Source organism: Prionailurus bengalensis, chromosome B1, assembly GCF_016509475.1.
Source record: "Prionailurus bengalensis isolate Pbe53 chromosome B1, Fcat_Pben_1.1_paternal_pri, whole genome shotgun sequence".
Classification (NCBI taxonomy): domain Eukaryota; kingdom Metazoa; phylum Chordata; class Mammalia; order Carnivora; family Felidae; genus Prionailurus; species Prionailurus bengalensis.
In genome coordinates, this window is record NC_057344.1 from 7,626,755 (window position 1) to 7,646,955 (window position 20,201).

Genomic DNA, 20,201 nt, shown 5'->3' on the forward strand with positions numbered 1-20,201 from the left:
TAGCCTTGAGGATGAATCGACTATACACATTTGGTTCCCTAATCACTTTGCTTTAAATTTCATCCTGAAGAACTCTGTGTACTCTATGTGTTAAGAATTAACGATTGTCCTGAAACTGCCAGCCAGGCTGAGCCACTGACGATTGTTTTCACTGTGTGATGAGAGCATCACATTAAATATTTGTTGAAGAAAGAATGAAAATCAGGGTAAAGAGATCTTTTCCTTACGAATTACGAATTACGTTATATTGTTTCTCTGGGTTCTCAATCTTACTATATCTGTCATTATTTAAATTTCTCTTTCAAAACTAATGAACCAAATCACAGACAAGGGAGAAGAGTACTCAGTTGGGAATCAGAGCTCGTGGTATCAGTTCTGCTATTAATGTAGCTATATGATCTTGACAAATTCTATAACTTTCCAGGCCTCAGTTCCTTCATCTTTAAATTGTGAATGCATAACCAGATAATTTCTTAAAAAAAATTTTTTTTACATTTGTTTATTTTTGATAGAGAGAGACAGAGCACAAGTGGGGGAGGGGCAGAGAAAGAAGGAGACACAGAGTCTGAAGCAGGCTCCAGGTTCCGAGCTGTCAGTACAGAGCCCCACACGGGGCTCGAACTCACAAACCGCAAGATCATGACCTGAGCTGAAGTCTGACGCTTAACTGACTGAGCCACCCGGGCACCCCATAACCAGATAATTTCTAATGTTTCATTTGCTTTCACGATTCTTAAGTGGAGAGTTAGAGCATTTTTGAATCAATGAGACACAAAAGACTTTTCCATCCAACCAATGGGCCAAGCTAGACATTTTGTCTTTGACAACTCTTTCTCTTGATGTCTCTTACTGACTATTCAGCATGGTACCTAGCAAATAGTCATAAATGAAAATGATAGTTATTCTCCCAGAAATGTTCATTATAATCTTCCCTCTTCATTGCTCTTATTTTTATTGTCTTAATTTAGGCCATTAGCATCTTTTCCATGAACCACTGCCTTTTTCTCCTAATTTATCATGTTTTTCATTTCTTTGCATCCTTTTTATCTCCAACATTTGGAAGGTATCCTTCCTCAAGCCCAAGGTTTTAGGGGTTAAGGTCTAACCTACATAGAAAGTCCAATATCGGGGCGCCTGGGTGGCTCAGTCGGTTAAGCGTCAGACTTCAGCTCAGGCCATGATCTCACGGTCCGTGAGTTCGAGCCCCACGTTGGGCTCTGGGCTGATGGCCTGCTTCTGATTCTGCGTCTTTCTCTCTCTCTGCCCCTCCCCCGTTCATGCTCTGTCTCTCTCTGTCTCAAAAATAAAAAATAAACGTTAAAAAAAATTTAAAAAAAGAAAGTCCAATATCTTTCTCAATCTGGTTTTCTTATTTTTCCAGTTTAACTTTTTGCCAATTTCTGTCTTCCCACATTTCTTTAGGTAGCTCTTACCTCCTCTAGACAAGGCAATTAAGTCCAAATCAGTTAAACCAATCATGCATTTCCCCCACTTTTGGTCATGCTGTTCCTGTTCCATAATGTCTGCTCTCCTTCTCCATCAGGTGAAATCTATTTAAAAAAGTTTATTTATTTATTTTGAGGGAGAGAGCAAGAGCAGGGTAGGGGCAGAAAGAGAGGGGAAGAATCCCAAGCAGTCTCCACGCTGTTAGTGCAGAGCCTGACCTCGGGCAGGGGACAGCTTGATCTCATGACCGTGAGATCATGACCCGAGCTGAAACCAAGAGTGGGACACTTAACAGACTGAACCACCAGGCACTCTTCGAACATCATTCTTATTTTCTCTGAACACACTGGAAGAAAAATTTCTCCCTCTTGCACCTGGAATCATCTCATAAGACTGTTATACAACCGTGTTTCAGAGCTTACATGGGAATTATACTAAGTTGTTGCCCTCTCTACTTTCTCTGGTAGATCATATGCTAATTTATCCATCCATCCATCCATCCATCCATCCATCCATCCATCCATCCATCCATCCGTTATCAAAGACCTGCTATTCATCAAGCACCTTTTTAGAATGTAGGCAAGAGTTCTAAGAACTGGGATGTTTGGGTGGCTCAGTCAGGTAAGCATCAGGCTCAATATGGGCTCAGGTTTGTGATCTGGAGGTCCTGGGATCGAGTCTTGCAACAGTGCGCAAAGCCTGCTTGGGATTCTTTCTCTTCCGCTCTCTCTGCTTCTTCCCTGCCCACACGTGCTGTCTCTCAGAATAAATAAAAATTTAAAAAAATTATTGTAAGCACTGATTCCAGTTTTTAAACACTGTATTGTCTATGTGGAAAGGCAACTTTCAAGTGAATTTTAATTTGCAAAACAGAATGTTAAGTGCTGTAATGGGGTACGGTCTGCGGAGAATATTTTAGAAGAGGAGAAAAATCTATGGCACAGATGGATAGGAATTATGTCCAGGCAATTTCTCTGGTTGGGGGATTAATTTATTAATTAGTTTATTAACTATCTAGAGTCTGACATATAATTCGAGTTCAGTAATTGTTGTTAAATATCCTTTATCCTGAGCCTTATTTTCTTCAGTGTGTTTGATAAGGGCTGTAAATAGTGAAGATGTTTCAGAGATAGGAAGAAATTACGAATGACAGTACCAAGCATTTCCACTGAACCAGATTCCCACAAGGAAAATGTCAGCTTTGCACACATTGATGGCAGGTGTATTATCTACCTAGCACTCCACTAACAAAGACAAATAATCGCCTCCAAAGTGGTCTCCTACTGAGCTACCTGAGCCCAATGAGACAGTAATGAAGCGCAGGAAAGACAGCATTTTGCACGCATTCCCATTCCAGGTGATGACAGTTCATGACCAGTACAGCCTCGCCGCTGAAGGAGGCTCAACGCCGTCCTCCACGCCCCTCAAGAAGACGGGGTGAGTCATTTATTGCATATTTGACTCATTTCCCTAGAAAGTGCGGACGCGGTATGTGGAATATGTCAGGTTGTGAGAAAGCCGGCGGCTCACTGCTTTCCTCCACTTTCAGCCTCGCTGTAAACTCTGCGGCAGCTCCGCCAATGCCTGGAACGGCGTCCTCCGCGCAGACTCCCCGTTGCCAGGTAACCAGCCTCCCCCACCCACCCTCTCCCGGGTCAGGCGCCGCTGCCGCCTCTCCGCCTGGCGCTCCAATCAGGGACCAGCGTGGCCGTCACGTGGCCTTCCTGGAGGGCCCAGGAGAGCGGGGCGCGCTGTCCGGCGCGACGAGCCCCGCCCTCCCCGCGCCCCCCCCCCTCAACCCGCGGCCCGGCCGCCCCGCCCCGCGAGCCCGCGGCGCGCAGGCGGGGAGGGCGGGGCGCACGCGGGCTGATCTTGCGCCGCCGCCGCCGCTGCTGCCGCCGCTGCTGCCGCCGCCGCGCCCGCTTCAGCACCTTCCGCTGTCCGCCGCTGCGGTCGCCGCCTCCTCCAGGTAAGGAGCCCGCGGGGCGCAGGGTGAGAGCGGGGCGGGCGCGGGCGTGAACGGTGGTCTTCGAACCGCGGTGGCGTCGCAGGATCCGGCGTGCGAGCGCGCCCGTGGGGACCGCACACCGGGGCTGAGCGCGCCCTCCTGGGATTTGCACACGACGTTGCTGGCGGGCGAAGCTTCGGAGTTTTCGGGTCGCGCACCTGATTATCACGAGGCACAACGCGCAGCCAGCGTGGGTTTATCTGAGCTGCGCCTGGGGTGTGAAGCGGCCGCGACGAGGGACACCATTCTAATTCTTAAGGTTATTAAGTATTTGTACTACCGGAGCCAGGTTGTTATTCACATCTCTGTGCCCGCCAGGCGCTTCTGTAGTGACTACCAGCCCTTTCGAAGAGGGTCTTAATATTCAGGTTTTACTGAGTGAAAAGGAAAAAAAAAAAGACGGTATTAAGTGTGAGAGGCATAGCCTGTGCTAAATCATAAAAATACAATGTTTTCCTGCTTTTCCACCCACAGGTCCCCAGAGTTTTGCATACACATATTAAATACACATATTTGTATTTTGCATACACATATTAAATACACATATTTGTATTTTGCATACACATATTAAAAGGAGCAAATTTAAGCTGACTTTTTAATTTTTACTACATTAAAAGCCATTGATTTAAATGAAATTTAGTGAAGTTTGATTATGTACCAAATCTAACCCACTTGTTTTTGTAACTTCTTTTGATGGATTGATGGAGCCTTTCACAAGGGTTTGAACGGAGAGATTACATTTCTGAATGTTTCACTTGAGTGTTTCGGAAATATCCCCCAGAGAAACTTATTTTCCCTACCAATTTTTTTTGTAAGTTTATTTATTTTGAGAGAGAGACAGAGAGCGAGCAGGGGAGGGGCAGAGAGAGGGAGAGAGAATCCCAAGCAGGCTCCGCGCTGTCAGCACAGAGCCAGACCCAGGGCAGGGCGGAACCCACGAACCCTGAGATCATGATCGGAGCTGAAATGGACAGTCTCGTGCTTAACCGGCTGAGCCACCCAGGTTCCCCTCCCTACCGATTTTTATAACCAAAGTTGCAAGTCCTTCTTGAACAGTTTAAGGAACCTCAGGTAAGAAAAAGGTTTTCCTCTACGTTTTCTTTATAGAGTAAATTCTTTCGGGGGAATTTATAAAATTCTCTTTAGGTGTCTGTATCTCTTGCTCACAGATCTCCGGGAATAATCTCCTCCCCAGTGAGAGAATAATCTCCAGGTGATTATGCTAGAACACCGCAGGTGTTGGGTGTTCGCACTGCTCTGCTATAGAGGAGCCCGTGCGGGGCCTCTGGTGATACAGCCCCTGGGGAAAAAGCACCCTGTTCCATCCTTTTGGGATTCTGCGTCACTGGCCTAGGTGGGCAAGGAGATGGGCATAGTTGTGTCTTACCTGTGTGAAGGAGGAAATCTGACAGTCTTTCACTGTTCTGTGATCTAACGTTGAAACAGTAATTAAGTGACTATGAAAAATGGTCCGTTAACTCAAAATTGGGGAAACATTCTTTGGTGGATTAGAGATTAATGTTACAAATGCTAGTTTTAGGTCATTACATTGAGTTTTTGGGAAGGCTTCTCAATTGGAATAAACCAGGGGCCTATTTCAAAGGGCATGTGTGGAAAGAAAAACCTCCTTCTTTCCTCCCTTCCTTCCTTAACAGCCCAAAATATAATGGGCACTGTATTTATTTTTTATGTGCAATATAAAAAATCATATTTTCTTAAGTGAGGTCTTTAAACTTTATATTAAAATGGCTAGTTGAATATTATTATTTATATTGATCTGAATTTCTCCTGCGTTAATATTTATAGAAATACACAAAGAACTGTGGGTATCTCTGAGGGGGAAAAGCAAATATATTTACTGGAAAGTTTAAAAATTCTTCATTCTTTGTTATTCCTAATATTGGTGTCCTAAAATTTTTTGACTCTTATTCATTACATAGTAATTCTATATTATTAGAAAGCCACAAATTTAGCTTTGGAAAAAAATGTTGAAAAATTTTTTAAACGTCTGTTTATTTTTGAGAGAGAGAGGCAGAACATGAGCGGGGAAGGGGTAGAGAGAGAGGGAGACAGAATCTGAGGCAGGCTCCAGGCTCTGAGCTGTCAGCACAGACGTGGGGCTCAGCACAGCTCCGACATGGGTCTCAAGCACATGAACTGTGAGATCATGACCTGAGCCAAAGTTGGACGCTTAACCGACTGAGCCACCCAGGCACCCCTGGAAAAAAAAATGTTTTTAAATCTTCTGCTCCCAGTAGAGGGACTGTGAGGGCTAGAATGTTTTTGTTGTTCTCTCTTGCCTATAGGTATACCCTCAGCCTGGGCTTGGAGAAGCCAGTGGCGGTTTTGAAATCACTCAGAGAAGATTAGGAACAGCTATAGTTTTGGTTTTTTCACCCTGATAGGTAAATAGAAGTCCAACATAAGTGATTAGATTATCATGATCAATAAAATTTGTTCAAATTCTCCAGATTACCTAATTTTGTTTGCCTGAACTCTGTAATGAAGGCTAAGGTGAAATTCAAACAATGGCGAAGGATTTACATTTCCTTCCTATATTCTAGAATGTATTTGAAATCTAATACATGCCAGAAAGGTAAGTTTATCAGATGACTGAATAAGCAGTTTACTCAGCTCTTCATGGTATAACGAGGTATATACAAGCATCACTACAGCTTTGTGCAGTTGATGAGTTCTGTCATTTTATCTTTTGTATGTCTATTCCATTTAGCAGATTGAAATATTAGAGTGAAGGCATACAGCTTTTAGTGTGTTTTCAGGAACAGAGTATTTTACTGAGAGTATTTTAATCCATAAAAATCATGTTAGGAATTTGGGAGGAGTTTCTTATTAACTCTGACTTCTTTTGTATCAGAAAGATACATTAAGAGGGGCGCCTGGGTGGCGCAGTCGGTTAAGTGTCCGACCTCAGCCAGGTCACGATCTCACGGTCCGTGAGTTCGAGCCCCGCGTCAGGCTCTGGGCTGATGGCTCGGAGCCTGGAGCCTGTTTCCGATTCTGTGTCTCCCTCTCTCTCTGCCCCTCCCCCGTTCATGCTCTCTCTCTCTCTGTCCCAAAAATAAATAAAAGTTGAAAAAAAAAATTAAAAAAAAAAAAAAGATACATTAAGAATTGCTTGGCACTTTTTAACATCCAAGACCTGCTGTGTTCTGTGATAATTACATGGTATTTATTCTCTCACTGTTGATGACACTATTCCTGGAGATTTGTGAGCAAGAAATGAGATGTGGATGCCTAAAGAGAATTTGAGAAATTCCCCGAAGAATTTACTCTATACAGAAACAAAACCCAAAGGAAAATCTTTTGTCTTACCTGAGGTTACTTAAAATGTTCAAGAAGGATTTGTGACTTTGGTTACAAATATTGGTAGGGAAATGTAAAATGACCAGCTTTGACCTATGCCTTTGTATAGCTAAAGAAAATAATCCCGTCATGATTGATTAGAAGGATTTCAAAAGTTCTGGTGGTAAAACATTAGGATAGAGGGTTCAGATTGTTGTTACTTGATTTCAATGCCTAGAAAAAATATATTTTATATAGATATCTGTATATAACTGGAGAGAAATTCAAACATTTGAAATAGGCTAGACTTTGTAAAAAAAAAAAAAAGAGGGGGGGGGAGGAACCTGCAATTGAAGCCGTTGGTGGCACTTGTGATCCAGATGTGACATTATTGGCTACTTGAGTGAGATAATTTAAAAAAACAATGACAGAAGTCTTACTTTTTATTACTTTACATGTACTTCCAAACTGTGATTTTCTACCCTGGTGACCTCCTAAAACTCTGGAATTCTGCATTTTAATTATCTATCTATAGTAACAACAGTCATATAAATCTACACTAAGATCATATGGGAGATAATTTGTCACTGTTATTTGCTATCATAGGGATGACTGATAGTTGTCATGTTCAGGAAAACTATCAAAAGATGTAGGAAATGATTTTTCATGCTTTGGTGGGGATGTCACAACATTCAACACTTGGTTCGTAGATCGGAATGCTCAGACATTGAGAACTCACAGGAGAGGAGTTCAGTAGTTTTCCTTATTCTTAGGTTCGTCATTATCTTCCACGGTGTTGACACGTTAGGTTGTGAGCATCAACCAGTATCCCCGGCATCCTCATTTGCAATTATGTGTAATAAGTTCAGTTTCTTACCACACACACACACACACACACACACAATTTACTCTCAAATTGGAAAGTGGAAGATAATTCTCATCACACCGAGCACTCATGTTGATGTGCTGTAGGAAAACCTTCATGTTCCAATATATAACAGCCCCACGTGGAGCCTTGAGAATTGATGGTTGGTAATATGAAATAGGTAATATTTAAGCTTGGTCCTTTGAAATAAAACATTATGAATGAGTTTTAATGAAGAGTTAAGCAACATTTTATTTTTAAGGTAAACATGGTAATGGTTTTGAAGGGTTCATTTCAGAATTTTGGCCAGAAGGGTCCTTAGAGACCAGTTAATCTAACACTTATTTTGGATGAGATCACAACACACACAATGATGTGTTGCTCAGAGTGAATCTGTGGAAGAGGTGATCACCAGCATCATTTTCTCTGTCATTGTATTTTTTCAAATGACTAATTCAAAAGTTTGAGTGGTCAAGGATTTAGATGGCTTACATTTATTCTATATTGTTAAAATAACTGTACAAAATGAACATCGTACATGGGTTTGGTCTCCTAGAAAGTTTATTTAAAATACTGGTTAAAAAGTGTTTTCCTACAATTTGTGCCATTTTTTAATTTTCTCGTTAATACAAGTTGAGTTTTGCTGTAAAGTCCTTTGTGATTTTTTGGCATCCCGTTACCTTAGAAATTCTTTATCCTAATGAATCTCAGTGGTACATAAGTGTACAGAGCCATCACACCTACAATTGGGTGTTAAGACTGGAAATAAGAAGCTTTCAGAAGTCACATGTGCAGCCTGGATGGTGGTTACCATTGGGCAACAGTTTGAAGTTAGATGTTTATTTTCTAGACCTCGTGCCACTTTGATACCAGAGCTGTCTAGAGCAGTGTTAGTCCAGGTGTGCCTTGCACCAGCAGCAACTGCATCTCCTTGGAGCTGGATGGAAATGCACATCCTCAGGCCACACCCCTAGCAAACCAGAATCTGTGTTTTAATAAGCCTCAAGTGATTCTTAACCAAGTAGAGTTTGGGAAGTACTGATTGATATAAGGTGCGTTATGCCTTTGGACCCAGTCCCCTCATGGCCATGTATGCTTCCCCTTTTGAAACTTTACTTGGGAGCACCAGGAACTGCTAAGTAAATGAATCCACCTGAAAATGTAATAGTGGCTACATTTCATAAACATGGGATAGTATCTTTTTGGACATAATGTATCACCTTCACTATCCATCTTTAAGGGGAATTTTATGTTGGCCAGGGGCATAATTTTTGACAGATGGGCTACTAAGTAGATTAACAACTTACCTGATCTGCATTGGCCCTGCCTTAGCCTATACAACCCTTCACTTCTCAAACTTTAGGATTTATCTCAGGCCTTCTATCAATGTATGCATGCATATGTTAAAGACATTTTTGGATTTAGTGACATTATACGGACTATTTCTTTTCATTTTAAAGCTTTTAAGCTTTAAAACCATTGGATTTCCTTTGCTAGTTTTTCTAAATTGACTTGCCAAAATATATTTATTTATTTATTTTGAGAGAGAGCATGCACATGTGAGCGCATGAGTGGGGGTGGGACAGAGAGAAGGAAAGATAGAGAATCCCAAGCAGATTCTGCCCTGTCAGCTTGGAGCCCAATGTGGGGCTTGATCTCAGGAATTGTGAGATCATGATCTGAGCTGAAGTCAGTAGTCGGAAGCTTAACTGACTGAGCCACCCAGGTGCTCCATCAAAATAATTTTTTTAACACACCTTGTCTAGAACAAGAAAATGCCAGTCCGAGTAACAGCTTCTGCCAAACGGGAATCATGATTTTCACAGACAGATAAAGCACCCTACATTAAAAACTCATATGAATAATCCAACCCACAGAACAGATGAATTAGAAGGGGGCGGGAATCCTCAGGTTTTCAGAATGATTCATGCTATAGCTTCTCAAGTCTTTCTTCAGCAGGAATGATCCTGTTTATAGAACAAAGGTTACACATTCTTGCCATACCCTATATGGAAATAATCCTATTTTTTTTATGATAAATACATGTTTATATCAAATGTCTCTCTCAGTGGAATGTTGACTTCAAACTTACTAGTTTATGGATGAAAACATATGATTTCCCTCCTCTACTCTTCTTCAGCTGACTCAGAATGGTCACACTGAAGGTATATAAATGATCATATTGTTTAAGAAAAGCGGATTACTTTAGTCAAATTAAAAATTACCCCACATTGCCGCTCAGGAGATTCTGTAATCCTCCAAGCACCTAGAGAGATCTAATTCCATAATTCATGGAATTTTCCTTTTGCTGCATAAAATGTAGGAAAGTATAAAAATAAATATGCAGATGGATGATAAGATAAGTATGTGGGCGGATGATAGAATAAGTCCATTCACTTAGGCTGCGTCTTTGAATCCGTGTCTTGATCTTACTTATAACTCCTGTGTGTTACTGATCAGATTGGAATTCATACTGGCGTAGTGGTCATTTTGCGTGCAAACCAGAACTACCATAATGACCTTGGTCTTTTCTATTTGCTACCTAATCCAGGATTTTAATGCAGGTTAATACTGTGCTTGTTGTGACCTATTTTACCGTGTAAGCTCTTAAGAACATCATGATTTGACATATGTCGGGCGTGCTTGGATAGACTGCCCCGCCAAGCACATGAAAGGTAAACCTAGGAATGATAGAAATTTGAGAGATGAATCTTGATCAGTACAAGACACCAGAGGCAGCTTCTCGGCTAAATTATCTTTGCGCCATTAAACTAAGTAAGTAGTTCTCCACCTTTACTGTGCGTATGAGTCATCTGTTAAAAAGCAAGTTTCCAGGCTTTACCAGAAGATTTTGATTCACTAGCTTTGGGGTGTGATCCAGGAATCTGCATGTTTTTGCAAGTTTCTCAGTTAATTCTGATGCAGGATATCTGAGACATACACTTTGAGATGATTTAGAGGTCTTTTAAAATTTCATTCGTCCTTGATAATCCGTGGCTCTACCTATCAGTGAGAATAGCGGTCATTTAGAATTATGGATACTAGACAGAGGAGAAAGATCTCAAATGAGTGGGCCAGTGGCCGATTAAAAAAAAAAAAAATCCTTCCCATCTTTGGGCAGTTTCTAAATGTTTTCGAATAAGCACATATTGATAAATGATTATAAAAATATTTTTGCATAACTCTGTATAATGTATTAAAATTTTATTATTCTTAAAGTTTATTTATTTATGTTGAGAGAGAGAGACAGCGAGCACTCAAGCTGGGGAGAGGCAGAGAGAGAGAGAGAGAGAGAGAGAGAGAGAGAGAGAGAGAGAGAAAATCCCAAGCAGGTTTCTGCACTGTCGGTACAGAGCCCGATGCAGGGCTCAAACCCGTGAACCATGAGTTTTGTGACCTGGGCCAAAATCAAGAGTCCTATGCTCAACAGACTGAACCACCCGGATGCCCCTGTATTAAAATTTTAAACACTGATTTTCACGAAGGTGTTTTTATGTTGTTGTTTTTTTATTAATACAATCAATGCAGTTAAGAAAATTTGCAAAATTCTAGGGAGTATAAAGGTGAGTTAAACAAAACTACCTTGAATATCTGCATCCTGATATATCTCTGACCTTTGAATACACTTCAATCCCTTTTATTAATTTTTCTTACTGTTTCTCAAACCTGCTGGGTACCAATGTTTGCATATTAAGATGTATATATATGTTTATACATTTTTGTCTGATTATTTTCTTTGAACTTAATTTATAGTCTATTTTAACATAAAAATAACAAAATTCAATATTTCATGATGATTTTTAAGTTATAAAAATACTTTGAGTTAATTTCTCCCTAAATATCAAGACACAAATTGTGTCTATTGATTACCTTTGTGAAATGAGAAATTTAGTATGCTCTGTTTCCTTCTTTTCCAAAACTTCAGTACTTGGGAAAACCAAGATGTTCAGATTTTTATAACTAACTCCTCTCTGGTCTTCTCTTTCAGTAATTACTCTTGATATATGAATTTTTGTAACCATTAAACTTAAATATTCAGATTTATTTGCTTAATATATTTTTAAAATTGCATGAACATCCATATTTGAGTTGTTTTAATTTTTTAAAAGCCTGTAAATTTTTTTTAAATATCAGACAAGCTAGACTTTGTTTTTTTAGTTTGATGTTTTTATTTAAATTTCAGTTAGTTAACATACTATGTAATACTGGTTTCAGGTGTAGAATGTAGTGATGCATCACTTAAATACAACAGTGCTCATCCCAACGAGTGCCCACCTTACGGCCCATCACCCATTTACACCATCCCCCACCCACTCACCTCCTCTCCAGCACCCCTCAGTTTGTTCTTTGCAGTTGGATCCATTTTATGGTTTGCCTCTCTCCAAAAGCCTCTAATTTTTATTCAAGTAATTTTCAGAGGAACTTTTCATGGATAAACTGCCTTCTAAATCCTTGTGTGTATGACAGTGCATTTCTGTTGGTTCATTTTCCCTTCACATGAATTATGTTTTGTCCATTTATAGAATAGTGAGATCACAGTGGCTGAATTTAACATAGTTATTGTACTGCTGATTTTTGGAATTTGGTGCAGTGGTGAGATATGTTAATCTGCATTTTCCACACTTGTACATAACATTTAAAAAAATTCTACTTACATGCTCATAGGGTCGTACAAAAAATTAAATGGAGTGTCCTGACTTTGCCATAATATATATTTTGCTTGAGATAAGAGGACTACTTTCAGGTCCTAATCAGGGTCTTTTTCAGCCCAGATAATGTTATTTTGGCTACCTCTTGGGTTGTTGCTTTTATTTCTGTTACTTGTGCTTCTGTTTTCTCTAAACATGTTTATAATATGTAGGTTGGGGTTTCATCCCCTGTACACTGTATATTTCATTTCGTCTCTAATTAAAAAAAAATCTTTTTGTTTTCCCACAATGGTTTTGAATTTTTTTTTTTTTACTTGTTTTCTGAAATCACTAATAGATTTTGGGGGTTTTTTTGTTTGTTTGTTTTGTTTTTCCAGTTTGAATTGTGCCTTTTATTGCTCTTTGGTATGGATCTTCTGTTGCTTTTTATTTTCTTCAGGATTATTGTTTTGACTATCTCATCCCACAGCCTTTTGATCATAGCTGGTGGTATCTAATATCTTCATTCTCATTCTGGAATGGGAGGAGACTCATAAAAGGACATCCAAAGACAATATGCAGATTGCTGCCTGCAGGGCTCAAACGCTGTGTTCTGGGACAATGGATCAGTTACATCACTATCTGATCAGTATAAAAATCTCAAGATCGATAAAAATGTTTGCCAATATCCTGGCCTAATTGCCATCATCTGTCATGCTTTTCATTACCGAGTATGGTTCTGTTTTGCTGAGATAGAATTTTCTCCCCTCTACCTTGGCCAAATGGTTGGAGAAAATACATAAAAAATACAAGTACCTTGTTGCTTTTTCCTTCCTTTGTATTATATCACTAAAGAGTTATACTTCTTTGAGTACAGTATTCTGTCTTATCTCTCATTTGTCCCATTTTTTTCTAGTTGCTGAGTTTTCATTTATTTTTACTTTAATTTTTGAGAGCACGAGTGGGGGAGGGGCAGAGGTGGGGAGGGAGAGAGAATCTTAAGCAGGCTGCACTCCCAGCATGGAGCCCAGTGCGGGGCTCGATCTCACAACCCTGGGATCATGACTGAACTGAAATCAATAGTGAGATGCTCAACCGACTGAGCCACCCAGGAGCCCCTCACTGAGTTTTTGTGTAGTCACTGAGGACGTATGTGTAAAAATCATGAATTGAGTGGACAGGACAGAGAAGAGGTGCCGAAGGGAATGACCACGGCAGCACTCTATCTCCCACGACATAGTGGAATTTTTCTGATTGACATAGATGTTGTTGTTGTAAACGGGGACAGCTAGTGAGGCAGTGATAATGTAAATTTATACAAACTTCTTGGGAGAAAGCCTTTTAAAATTTCTAGCAATGTTGTGGATGATCCACTAGAACACTAAGACCCAAGACAGCAATGAAAGAACCTATGTATTTAGTGGGGATTCCTCACAAGAATGATGCTGAGACCGTGTTTTGAGTGCTACTAGGAAAGTTTGTGTGTGCGCATGTTTGTGCCTGTGTGTTTTCCATGATCTTATGGGAGCCAGTTCTGGTTCCAGCAACAGAAAATACAATGTGTATTACTCTTCATATAACTAAAAAGTCTAAAGTTAGTTAGAGTGCAAGTATCGTAGCTAACTTCAATGCTCAATTACTATCATTGTGACTCAGCCCCTCTCTACCATGCTGGCGCTTTCTCAAACTAGGTAGGAACCCCCAGCAATTCCTGGTATCTTCTCAGGATAGCAAGATGGTTGCACGAGCTCAGATTTCAGAGTGACTATGGCTTAAGTGGATGTAAAATAGAACCTCTTTTTCCAACAATTCTTATCAAAGCCCTGAGTTTCCCGCCGAGACACCTTGAACCTGTGTTCCCATCGTTGTGTTCCCATCACATCTCTATGGCTAGAGAAGTGATTAGCATCAATCTGAATCACCTGCTCTAGTTCAAACTGGTCTTCCACTTAAGCCTTGACCCAAGCAGAGCAGGGCCCCGCAAACCAACCTGTAGAACTGTTTCTGAAAGAACAGAAGGAACATGATGGGGAGGCAGACAGCAAAAGTTCACTGCTGTGTTTCAGTGGGAAGTTGTGAGAGGCCCTGAGGGGCTACTGTAGAAGCCAGAGCACCTGTTAACACCTGCCTCACGCACTCCTGGCACTCCTGCCGGCAGGTTGAGCCTGTGAACAAAACAGGGCTTTGAACCTGGAAACGTGGGGGTATGCAGAACTTCTCAGTTGGAATCTGAAAGTATAACAAATTTTCAGTTAAATTATATTTAGCTATTTCTCTAGTTTGGCTCACATATTAATCGTTGTGGACTTAGTGCCATGTAAGTAACAGAATGCAAAGTAATTAAGAAGTGCCTCCATATAGGAAAAATAGAACCCAGTAATGAATTATTAGTAATGTAATTATGCCCTTTGCTTATCTGTGGCTGGTTTTTATTTTTGGGGTCCTGATCTTAATTTCTCAGTGACTTTCAGGCATGAGTACCCACATGTCCTATGCACACTGCACAGTGTATCTCAGTAGAACTCTACCCTGGACCTGTCCTGTTCCTGACTTCCCCTTTGAGTAAATGCTGCCGGATCAATGAGTAAGGCAGCTGAGAAACCTAGTGTTCCTGGGAGTCCTCCTGTATCTTCACTTGCCATCAGGTTATTAGTTCACCCTGATCGTTTCTCACCTCCTTCTTCATGTTTTGTTGCCCTGTCGCCCGCCAGCCTTGTCCCGGGAGTGCCAGGATAGTATTTGTAAATCAGAAAATCTGATAGCATAATTACCATGCTTAAACTGCTTCCATGACTCCCCATCACATGTAAGATAAAATCCACAATCCTTATCTCGAGCTGCGTGACTTTCCGTCATCTTCTCTTGTACCTATTTGTCCGTCAGACAACTCACTCTTTCTCCTCATGTATCATCATATTTTGGGCATAGAGAAATAATTTCTGCCTAGAAGTTCACACCTCCCCCTTTCTTTTGTTACAGCCTCTTGAACACTTAACGCGGATTTGGGTTCATTTGTCTTTCTGCTCCTCTTACCCTTCTGCTCATTTGCTAGTAAAGCTGCTATTGAAAATTGTTTCATACATTGGTGTCGATCAGATAAGAAATGAAATGTAAATAACACCAGACCAGTAACTTAAAGAGACATCAAAAAAAATACATAACAAGTAACTGAAGATAGTGCATCAAAATCTTAGAATTGCAACCTTTCTGGTGTTTTCTTGGCCTTGGTTTCATGGATTCCAGATAGCTCCTGCAGCAACACTTTCACGTCAGCACCCAAGACAGAAGAAGCAGCGAGAGAAGGGCGTCTGAGATTTCTGCCGACACTCCATCAGCTGAAACTGAGTCACGTGCCCACACTTAGCCTAATAATTGTCCAAGGAGGACGGTATTATTACAACTGGTTTATGGTTTTGGCCGAGCATCACCTCCTAGGTGATAGGAAAAGTCCATTCTCCCTGAGATCACTGTAATTCTGCCTGTACCTGAATACTTTGAGTTTCTGTTGGCAGGGGCAGATACGGGTGAGAATGCTGTTGGCTAGACACCAGACAGCGGTTGTGCCACGTCTAGCTCTGCCGATGCCGTAAGCTTCTTGAAGGAGGGCTTTTTTTTCCTGTTTGTTTCTTGTTCATCTGTGTATCTTTAGTAACTAGAATCAGTGCTTAGCTATGATACACACTTGCTAAAAATTTACCGAAACGAATGAAATAAAATGATAATGGCAGAGATATGTACATGGATAAAGGTGTTTTTCACTGAAGGTGAGGTAGTCGCAAGGTGAGTATATTTGGTAAGGCACAGTAGGGTAACCCAGCCCTGCTTATTGTATTATCATAGGAAATAATGATTGGATTTTAGTAATGGTGTTTACCTGTGGTGATGAAGGCATGATAGTTAAATATATTTAAAGACAAAGAATTAAGGGTTTAGCTAATTGACATTATTGACTAATTAATTCTACTTTCTAATATATGACTGCTGAAATTATACAATACCTCAGATTTGATTAAATACAATAAAGAAATGCAAAATAATAGCGGCTTAAACGGAATCGAAGTTCATTTCTCTCTCATTAAAAAGAAAAAGGTCTGGAGGTTCGAAGTCCAAGAAGTTTTCAGAGATCTAGCTTCTTCCAGTTCTCTGTTGTACCAATTCTTGGGTATAACTCTCATCTTATGACCTAGGCTATCTACTGGGACCTGGGTCTTCCTCGTCCAGGTACAGGTGAGAGAGAAAGGGTGGGCTGAAAATGACACGTCCTGCTCTTAATGTAGCCCATACATCCTAATGCTATTTATTGTCAACAATTTGGGCAGTACATAGTCTAGCAATACACTTTCCTCTGTTTCTAAAATTATTTTGTCTAATCTTGATTCATCGACATTTTATAAAAATGCTTTTCAGAGGACATTTTGAATTAATTTATTCTTCTAGGTTTTATGAAATAGCAAAGACAGATGTTTATATGGAGAAATATATGCTTATCTAAAAATACAGATATCTTGAACAGTTGATTATACTCTTTGCTGTGTCCACTTCCATAAAAAGAATTGCTTTCTTAAACAGGAAGATATTTTTCTTTGAATTTTGATTGAAACTACATTTATGTACCTTAAAAATACAATATATTTAAGAAACTACTCAAAAATGGACTTCTTAGAAAATCAAATTATTAAGTAGTGGTTAACTTGGAACTCCATTTTATAGTCTAAAAACGCAAAATATTTGATTTATGATACAGCATAAAATGTGCTGGAAATTTTAAACTTATTAAATTACCTTAGTGCACATCATTTTTAATTTTTAGACTGGGTCAATGTGGAGATTCCAGTTAGGAACTTTGGTCAAACTTTCAAGAGGTGTGGATTCATTAAAAAGAACTTACTGGGTATGATAACTGTGATACAAAGGAGCATATCATCCAGAGACAGTTCTTCTCTTAGGTTTTTTTTTTTTTTTTAAGGATACACAGAATGTTATCAGCATTCATCACCCCCACCAAGGATAACCACTATCCTGACCTCTTGCAGAATAGGTTAATATTGTCTGTTTTTGTGCTTTATGTAAATGAAATAATAGGATAATGTATTATCTTTGTGTCTAGCTTCTTTCAATCAACATTGTGAGATTCATCTATAAAGGTTACATGGAATTGTTATCCATTCATTCTCATTACTGTAAACCATTCCATTGTATGAATATATCCCAGTTATTTACCCATTCTGCTGTTACTATAGATCTGAGAAGTTTCCACTCTGGTGCTGCTATAGAAGTGCTCTGAACATTACAATACATGTCTTTGGTGAGCATAAATACCCATAATACCCATTGCTGTTGGCTAATGAGCGGGAGTGAAATGCTGGGTCATACGGTGTGTTTGTGTTCAGCTTTAGAGGATCCTGCCAATGAGTTGTCCAAATTGTTTGTTTCAATTTACATTCCCATGAGTAGTATATGAGTTTCAATTACTCTGCATTCTTGCCAACCTGTGGTATCGTGCATTGTAGCCCTTGTGTTGGAAATGTAGCAGTATCTCATTGTGGTTTTAATTTGCAATAATAATGGACAGCTTTTCATATGTTCATAGTCTTGTTTTTGTGATGATGGAGTTCTTTTGTCTTTTGTCCAAGTCTTATGTCCATTTTTCTGTTGGCTTAGCAGTCTTTTTTCTTTTTTTGTAGATTGGTTTTTTGTTGAATATATGTATTATTCATATTTTCTCCCACTCTGTGTCTTGATTTTCACTCTTGTATTGATGTCTGGTGAATATGTTTGTAATTTTATTTTATTTAAAAATTTTTTTAATGTTTATTTTTTTTGTTTTAATATTTTTTTCAACGTTTATTTATTTTTGGAACAGAGAGAGACAGAGCTTGAATGGGGGAGGGGCAGAGAGAGAGGGAGACACAGAATCGGAAACAGGCTCCAGGCTCCGAGCCATCAGCCCAGAGCCCGACGCGGGGCTCGAACTCCCGGACCGCGAGATCGTGACCTGGCTGAAGTCGGACGCTTAACCAACTGCGCCACCCAGGCGCCCCTAATGTTTATTTTTGAGAGAGAGAGACAGCGTGTGAGCAGAGGGAGGGCAGAGAGAGAAAGGGAGACTCAGAATCTGAAGCAGGTTCCAGGCTCTGAGCTGTCAGCGCAGAGCCTGACGCGGGGCTCAAACTCACCATTAGTGAGATCATGACCTGAGCTGAAGTCGGACGCTTAACTGACTGAGCTACCCAAGTGCCCCCATAAGTTTGTGATTTTAATATAATCAAATATGTCAATTGTTTTCCTTTGTGGTTTTGTGCTTTTTGGGTGTGTCTTGTTTAGTAAATCTTTTTCTACTCCAAAGACTATATATTCTTATTAGTTTTCTTGGAAAGCTTTATTGTTCTGCTTTACATATTTAGATTTCCAGTCTCTCTGGTATTGGTGCTTTTTTCCTGGTATTCTATAAGATTGGGGTGAAGATTTCTTTGGATTTTTCTCTAAGGGTATTCAGTTGACCCACAAGTAGTTATTTAAAGGTCTGTTCTTTGCTCACCGTACAGCATTATCACCTTCATCATAAATTAGTTAACAGCCCATGAAGGGGTTTATTCTAGATTCATTGTGTTCCATTAGTGGGTTTTTGTATCTTTATATCAGTACTACACTGTCTTAATTATTGTAGCTTTATAAGAAGTAATGATAGCTGATAGTGTAAACTTTCAGCTTTGTCACCTTCAAGACTGCCTTGACTATTCTTGGCCATTGACATATCCATCTAAATTTTAGGTTAACTTGTTAATTACACTGTATTAAATCTGTAGATTAATTTTGAGGCACTTTACATCTTCACAATATTAAATCTTAATATCCATTAACACGTGTCTCTACTCTTTTGTTTAGGATTTTTACACTTGGTTTAGGAGAGAGATTGCTCTATAATTCCCTCTCAAAGTCTTCTCCAGGTTTTGGCAGGGCGTAAAGAATTGATGTGATTCCTTTCACTGTAACTGTCAAAATTTGTGTAAAAGTTTTTCTTTAAACATTTGCAAAAATGGACCAGTGAAACCATTTGGGCCTGGGAGATTGTGGGAGAGTTTTAATTGTAGCCTTATATTAATGCCACTTAGATTTTCTCATTCTTTCTTCAACTTTGGTAACTTGTGTTTTTTTTTTGAGGAATTTGTCCATTCATCCAAGTTATCTGTTAAATTCCTGCAAATGTGGGGGCGCCTGGGTGGCTCAGTCGGTTAAGTGGCCGACTTTGGCGCAGTCATGATCTCACGGTCTGTGAGTTCGAGCCCCGCGTCGGGCTCTGTGCTGACCGCTCAGAGCCTGGAGCCTGCTTCAGATTCTGTGTCTCCCTCTCTCTCTGACCCTCCCCTGTTCATGCTGTCTCTCCCTGTCTCAAAAATAAATAAACGTTAAAAAAAATTGTTTAAAAAAAAATTCCTGCAAATGTGTTAATACATTCTCTTATTCTTTTTTGATTGTCAGTAGTTCCAATAGTGATGTCTTTTTTTATTCCTGTTATTTATATTTGTACTTTTTCTGTTTTTTTTTAAGTCTTCTAAAAGTTGACCTAAAGGAACCAGCATTTGGTTTAGTTGCTTTTTTTCTGTTATATGTTTGTAAATATAAATGTGCTTTCTCTTTTCAGAATTATTTCCTTTTTCTACATTTTTAAAGATTTATTTTGCTTTCTTCTGACTTTCTGAGATAGAAAATTAAATCCTTCTTTTTTATTTTCTGTTAGAAAAACATAAGTCGAAAACCCTCTACCTCCAAGCATTGCTTGAGCTGTAACCCCCAATTTCTATTTGTTGTGGCTTTGCCATCTAGTACTAAGTTTTTTCTAACTTCCATTTTTACTTCGTCTTTGAATCAAGGATTATTTAGAAGCACACTGTTTAATTACCAGACAGTTGTGGATTTTCTAGTTATCTTTCTTTTATTGATCTCAGACTTC

At 39.7% G+C, this 20,201-nt stretch overlaps 1 protein-coding gene across 2 annotated transcripts in view; it reads left to right on the forward strand.

The window, feature by feature from the left end:
• Positions 1-3,345: 3,345 nt before the first annotated feature.
• The window catches only part of WDR17 (WD repeat domain 17), a 107,276-nt gene continuing 90,420 nt past the window's right edge, over positions 3,346-20,201 (forward strand). The window contains exon 1 of one of the 2 annotated variants that reach the window (XM_043557824.1): positions 3,346-3,415. The gene's annotated coding sequence lies outside the window, so the exon portion shown is untranslated. The remainder of the gene's footprint in view (positions 3,416-20,201) is intronic. The other variant, XM_043557833.1, reaches the window with a different exon arrangement.